The 6,658-nt window shown below is 37.6% G+C and overlaps 1 long non-coding RNA gene across 1 annotated transcript; it reads right to left on the reverse strand.

Moving 5' to 3' along the window:
• Positions 1-4,579: 4,579 nt before the first annotated feature.
• On the reverse strand, positions 4,580-6,404 carry LOC107575211 (uncharacterized). The gene is made up of 3 exons (XR_001607823.1): positions 6,358-6,404; positions 4,747-4,806; positions 4,580-4,638 (listed from the first exon to the last, which is right to left on the reverse strand). It is a non-coding gene; the product is annotated as an uncharacterized lncRNA (long non-coding RNA).
• Positions 6,405-6,658: the final 254 nt, after the last annotated feature.

The raw sequence follows: 6,658 nt of genomic DNA on the forward strand, positions 1-6,658 counted from the left end.
CACGCATGCTCTGATAGCACTGAAGTAAACTAACACTGAAACAGAACATGCTTACTCTGTTATGTTCAGAGAGTAAGTTGCTATGGCTACTTGCATACCTATATTATAATTGTGCTTTATAATTAACATATCATACAAATATATATATATATATATATATATATTAGTTTTTGATAACTACATTGTAACCATGTGTAATACTGTGCACAATCTGTCACGCTCACTGGAGTCTCGTCAATAGGTCACGCATGCTCTGATAGCGCTGAAGTAAACTAACACTGAAACAGAACTTGCTTACTCTGTTATGTTCAGAGAGTAAGTTTCTATGGCTACTTACATACCCTGAGAGTTACCTCCATTTATGGAATGGAAAGCTGAGTTTATGCGCTTACCCTTAAACACACCTGGGTATGTCACATAACCTGCTTTCTGGAATAAGCCTCTGGACTGATGCAATAAAACAGAAAACCAAATCAGCTGAGAGTAAGAATCAGCTCCACCTTAAACACAAAGGAGGACGTCATGGTTAGAGAGTCGGACTCATAACCCAAAGGTTGTGGGTTCGAGTCTCGTACCAGCAGGGATTGTAGGTGGGGGGAGTGAATGTACAGCGCTCTCTCCCACCTTCAATACCAATAAGACTGAGGTTCCCTTGAGCAAGGCACCGAACCCCCAACTGCTCCCCGGGCGCCACAGCATAAATGGCTGCCCACTGCTCCGGGTGTGTGTGTGTTCACTGCTGTGTGTGTGCACTTTGGATGGGTAAATGCAGAGCACTAATTCAGAGTATGGGTCACCATACTTGGCCACATGTCATGTCACGTCACAATAAAGGAGATGCTCTGCCTTGTGATGGAGAGGACACTCCATTAAAACAAACCACAGAAAACAAGCTTTAATCTGGACTGTGAGAGAAAGCAGGGATGTATTCCAGAAAGCACGGTTAACTTACCGTCAGCTAACTTTTCGGTTGACTAACCCCAAACCTTGCTTACTCAAGGTATGTGGTTGCAAAAACGCATCCAGGAGTAAGTTCATTCAACTCGGAGTATGTTCCTGGTTAAGACTCAAGACATTCTCAGCAGAGCGACGAATCGACGAGTCACTATGGAAACGGACGCTAAGAAAAATTGTGCCATGCTGTTTCTTTCTTCTTCTTTTGTTCAATGGTTGTTTACATGCTTAGTGCATATCGCCACCTAATTGATGGTTGTGCAATCATTTTTGTTATGCTATCTGTGTGTGATCTAATGGCAGTACATTACCAAACTGGCTTGGAGGATCAGTCCATATTAAAGCTGACACTGAGTGCCTTTGGACCAGAGCCAGCCTTTAAAGTGCTGTTCAGATTGGCCGGGTTAAATGGGGCAAGTATACTTGCCTTTGTGTCAGAGTTTCAAATTGCACTCAAAAATCTTTATAATGTGGCCATAATAACAAATAATAACAAACAAAAAGTTAATGTTTGCCCAACTTGACTTTGGTCTCTGAAGAGGCTATATCCACTGACTCATTAGTAGGGATGGTATCATTAAGGTTTTAACGGTATTACTACTCTTACCGATACTGCTTATGGATTCGGTACTTTAACGGTATTCTTATCGGTACTTTTTGTTTTCTATATATATATATATATGACAAATTAAGAGCTGAATTAACATTGCTTTATATTCTGAAATGTAAAAAACATTTAATGAAATTAATATAAAACATAAATTTGTAAATGCACCAGTGAGCAGGCATTTTTAGTGTTTTATACATAAGATACAGCAAGAACATGAACAAAGAAACAAAGTAAAACAAACTGACAAATACAATAAAACAAATATACATATGAAATGAAATAGGCAGTGCTGTTATTTTTCCATGAAGTTCTACTAACATTACTGTTCAGGTAAGTAATAGCCTACAAAAGAAATCTAAAAGTATTCAAATGTAAATGAACACTGCATAGTTTTCAGTGTATGTATTGATAGATTAATGCTTATTAAAGCTATAACGTTTTTCAGATTAAGAGCAGATTTGCATGTTGATGGCCCAAGCGCCAGTCTGTCACTTTATGACAATATATTGACACGCATCAGATTTTCTCCCAACTGTTCTCCTCCACTTAAGAAATAAACTGTGTTTAAGTAAATACTCTCCAAGCCGGCCATTTGGACATATTTGTGTGTGTATTTGATCGTTTGGACATGCGCCCGATGCTCAGTGTAATTTTGTTTGTCTGTTTTGGAGCGTGCCACAGCGTGATGAACAGCGTCTCTTGTGCGGATTGGGCTTTCAGTGTTTTATTATCAAACATGTCCCGCAATTTAGCAACAGTAAAGACGGCATTTTACAACAATCACCGACTGAGCTGATTCTGACGTTAAGTTTGGGTTTTAGGGAGGAACGAATGCGCACCGCTGTGAAGGGAAAGAAGTTGCGCAAGACGAAACGCAGCTAGTTTTTAATAGCTTTACCTCATGTCTTCTTTTGTGTAATCCTTAGAAGCCAAAATCGAAATAAAAAAATAAAATTAGCTTAATAAACCGCCACAGGCCTAAAGTGTAAGCAGAAGTTTGAATGTTTAGTTCTCTCTTCTATCATAATTAAACAGGACTTTCATGTTGCGCGTGCTGAAGGTCCTCCGCGTGAGCGCGATCTCGCTTCTGAATTGTGAATAGCAAAAATGCATCATAGACAAATGTTTGATAAACAGCTGGAGACTCTGGTGAGATAGAATTTGCAAGATAATGTATATGTGACCTCAAATATATGGCTGTTAGGAATGTCGGCCAAATTTACTACGCCACCCCTACTTTCTAGGGTAAGGGACCCTAACAATGATATCTTTAACACAGGTGGTTCAAATAAATGAACTAGAAGCCAGAGTACAAAAGGTTAATACTTTATTAGAATAACCGATATAATCCTTTTCCATGGATAATATTATTAAAATAATAACCAGGTTGACAGAAATGTTCCAAAAAGGATGCAAATACAAAACTGAAATAAAGTAAACCAACTTAAATTAAACTATTAAATTACATTGTAAAAACCAATGATATATATGATACCCAAGATAAGGCGAATCAACCTTGAATCATAAACTGGATAACACACCACATGGGAGGAAACAGAAACCCAAAATTATTCAAAACCACTCAAACCATACCTGAAACAAACAAGCAAAATCACACGAACCAAAAACAAGACCTCCCATACCGTGGTACACCAATCAATAAAACACAATTCACAACAAATTGAATATCATAAAATCACAAAAGTTATAATACCATGAAAACCCAATAAACTAAATATAGAGCAAACACCACAACTACTAAACAAATCTCAAATTTTAGTGGGAAAGAAACGGTGGCCGCTAAATCCGAGAGCGGATTTAAAACCTGCAATTAAAACCAATTGACATTTATTAGACATAAATCCCCCATATTTCACCTTAAAACAACCAAAATACTCATGTACCTTCCAACACTGCGCTATGACTCACTTTGATGACTGGATATAACAGTCTCACTAAAGGCAGAAGTGGGTTGCAATGTAGTATATTCTGTACAAATGGACACTCGCAGCTCAGCAGAGTATGAACACAAGAGCGAACCTAAAATAACACATCCTAAATTTATGGCACCGCATTTCATATCAATTTCACTTGTCAATGAACTTGGCCATGCACTCATATTAGGTCAATAATCGCTAAAATAATCGCTAAAATAATCACACGCACGAGCAATTCTTCCAACGCGCCAATACAGGAGAGCAAACCACACATACACTCGTTCATCAAGCGGAGAACGAGAACAAACGCCATTTCATTGAAGCCCGAGACTTTAAACGTCACCTGTCCTATCGCGTCACCTATCCCTTAAAGGCATAGCAAGCTCATTCCGGTTACATATATATAGCAATAATACATGTATGTGTGTTTTATTAATTTCTCCAGTACCGATAGCAGAACCGTTAACGTCAGAGCTTATCGATACTCCGGTCTTTCATAATTTAGCCCCGGGACCGATTAAATACCGAGTTTCGGTACCCATCCCTACTCAAATGTAGTCCTGTTTAAAGCTTTATCCATTAATTCTAAAGCATATTTATATTCTATATTATCTGTATATATTTATATTAATTTAAAATAAAAGATTAATCATTATTATTTTTAATATGGCTTGTGTAATGGATTAAGGATATAATAAATATATAAATCATATAATTATAATAAATCATCCTCAGTGTCTTATTATGTAGTGCCCTTTAATTTGGAGCAAGAGAAACTGGGGGAGTGGCTTTAGTGCTTCAGAGATGTGTCACTTTTCTTGAAGCTGATTAATCAAATTTCAGTTTGTCTTTTGACCACTCTTGTAAATAAAGCCTGCACTTGGATCCTCAACTCCGTTGTTACGCCTCCCAAGTTACACTAATATTGTATTCATCACTATTTCCTCTGGGTGCTGCGAGTTCTTCCTCCCTGCAAAATAATTCAACACAAAAGCATTTACTGAGCTCTCATGAGTGCAGATCGTTCCAGATCAATGTGAATCATCTCAAACTCACCAGAGCTCTTCTTGCAGATGATCTGAAGAAGAATCACAGTAGGAGCAGCAAACGCTGCAAACTCAACAATAATCACAATCACTGCAGGACAGATGAGAGACACAATCAAGAGAAAACAGAGACTCAGTCTGTGAAACTGGGAATGAAATCAAAGCTATGAAACGATGAACAATGTAAAGAGTGTGATACCTCTGAATAATAATCCAGCCGTCCTGCTGACTTCAGCTTCTGCTGGATCTGTGATCATGTCTGTTAGTTCAGTTCAAACATAATGAACATATAAACATCACATCATACTTGAGCTTCACATCACAGAAATGATAGATATGTACTGGAGCCCGTATTTGAATCCTTGATCAACAATACAAAGTGACAGATTTTTGTAGTTTAATGGTTTGTGTTCATTCATCATTATATACAGTGCAGGTTTAAAAACATCTGTAAACATTTAATCACATGAAGCCGTTTCTACTTCCACTTCAGTGAATCTCAGTGAACGGCAGACATTATTATTTTAACATTTCATCAGAACACAGACTGTAACGAACACACAGTTTAATATTGCTGCAGTATCTGATGTGAGGAAGACAGTGATGATGATGTAACAGATCTAGTAAGCTGTTACATTACTTTCGTGTTTAAAGTCAGTGGTAATTTTCCTCCCAGTCATGAGGGGGCGTGAGGGAGTCATTATCAGTGAAGTTTCTCTAGATCAGAGAATAAGAGGAGTGGGAAGTTTGAGGAAGGACACTTGTGAGCTCGGAGTGTTTGCTCTCCCCATGCTTACTCAAACCCTTATTGAGGAACATTGGTGTTCTACACAGCCCTCTACGAACACCTTGGCAATTGAATCGCCATTGGCTAGTAAATTGTTTGTTTACTCGCCAGACTGTTAAATATATACATACATATATACACACACACACACACACACACACACAGGTTTGTTTTTATGGTTTGTGGGGACTCTCCATAGGCGTAATGGTTTTTATACTGTACAGACCGTATATTCTATTGCCCTACACCAACCCTACCCCTAAACCTACCCCTCACAGGAGACTTTCTGCATTTTTAGATTTTCAAAAAAACTCATTCTGAATTATTTATAAGCCTTTTGCATTAAGGGGTAACTGAAAATGTCCTCATAAATCACCATCTCGTTGTCATACCCATGTTATTATACAAATTTGTGTCCTCATAAACCACATATATATTTATACACATGTATACACACATATACACATACAGTATATATACACACATATATATATGTTTGTGAAATGGCAGTTTTATAAATATCTGAAAGTACACTCTTAACATCAGTCAATCAAGCATTATAATATGATAATCAATGTTCTTTAATGATATAACTTTTGTAATTAGAATTAAAACTTGATAACCATGTATGAATGCATATTAGTCATTTTAACTGAACTTCGGACTGGTGCTGGTCTTCAACCTTGGAGTTTCGTCTGAATTGCTCTCTACTCTACTCTGAATTATCGCTGTGGATGATCTTGGATTTTATCCTTTTAACATCCTAAACATCTACAATACTGTGATGAACCAAGGACATTTGTGGTTATTCAGAACTTTAATGTGAATGGACATTTAAAAGGTTTTGCCTCTAAATAGGGACAGACCGACAGCGTTGTTGCACAATATATGGTTTAGACGTGTATGGTATTTGATGTTGTAGTTGTGTGCTCCTAAAGGAAATATAGTATGCTATTCAAAGGTGATTGATCCCCCTTCATTTAAGTTGTGTGACATTTGATGTTGGTGACTGTTACAATGTACCTTTAGTTACGTGTGTGTTTGAGATGTGGACTGGCATCACTGCTGTCATTGAGTCAGTTTGAGCTGGAAAAGATGAATGTTAGTTCATATTAATCATACTGTAGAATAAAACTACCATATTTTAATTAGTTATCACACAAGATAACTCCATCATTATGTGACAGGGCGATGTATGATTTGGGACTATATTTCCCATAGGTCTGTGGGGTAATGTGCTATAAAGAGACGCGCAGTAGCTCTGGTCTCATTCATTCACTGATGTTACAAACAAGTGTGCGCTAGTGATGCGCGGATGGCGGTT

The sequence above is a fragment of the Sinocyclocheilus grahami genome, unplaced genomic scaffold (assembly GCF_001515645.1).
Source record: "Sinocyclocheilus grahami isolate Dianchi unplaced genomic scaffold, SAMN03320097.WGS_v1.1 scaffold2511.1, whole genome shotgun sequence".
Classification (NCBI taxonomy): domain Eukaryota; kingdom Metazoa; phylum Chordata; class Actinopteri; order Cypriniformes; family Cyprinidae; genus Sinocyclocheilus; species Sinocyclocheilus grahami.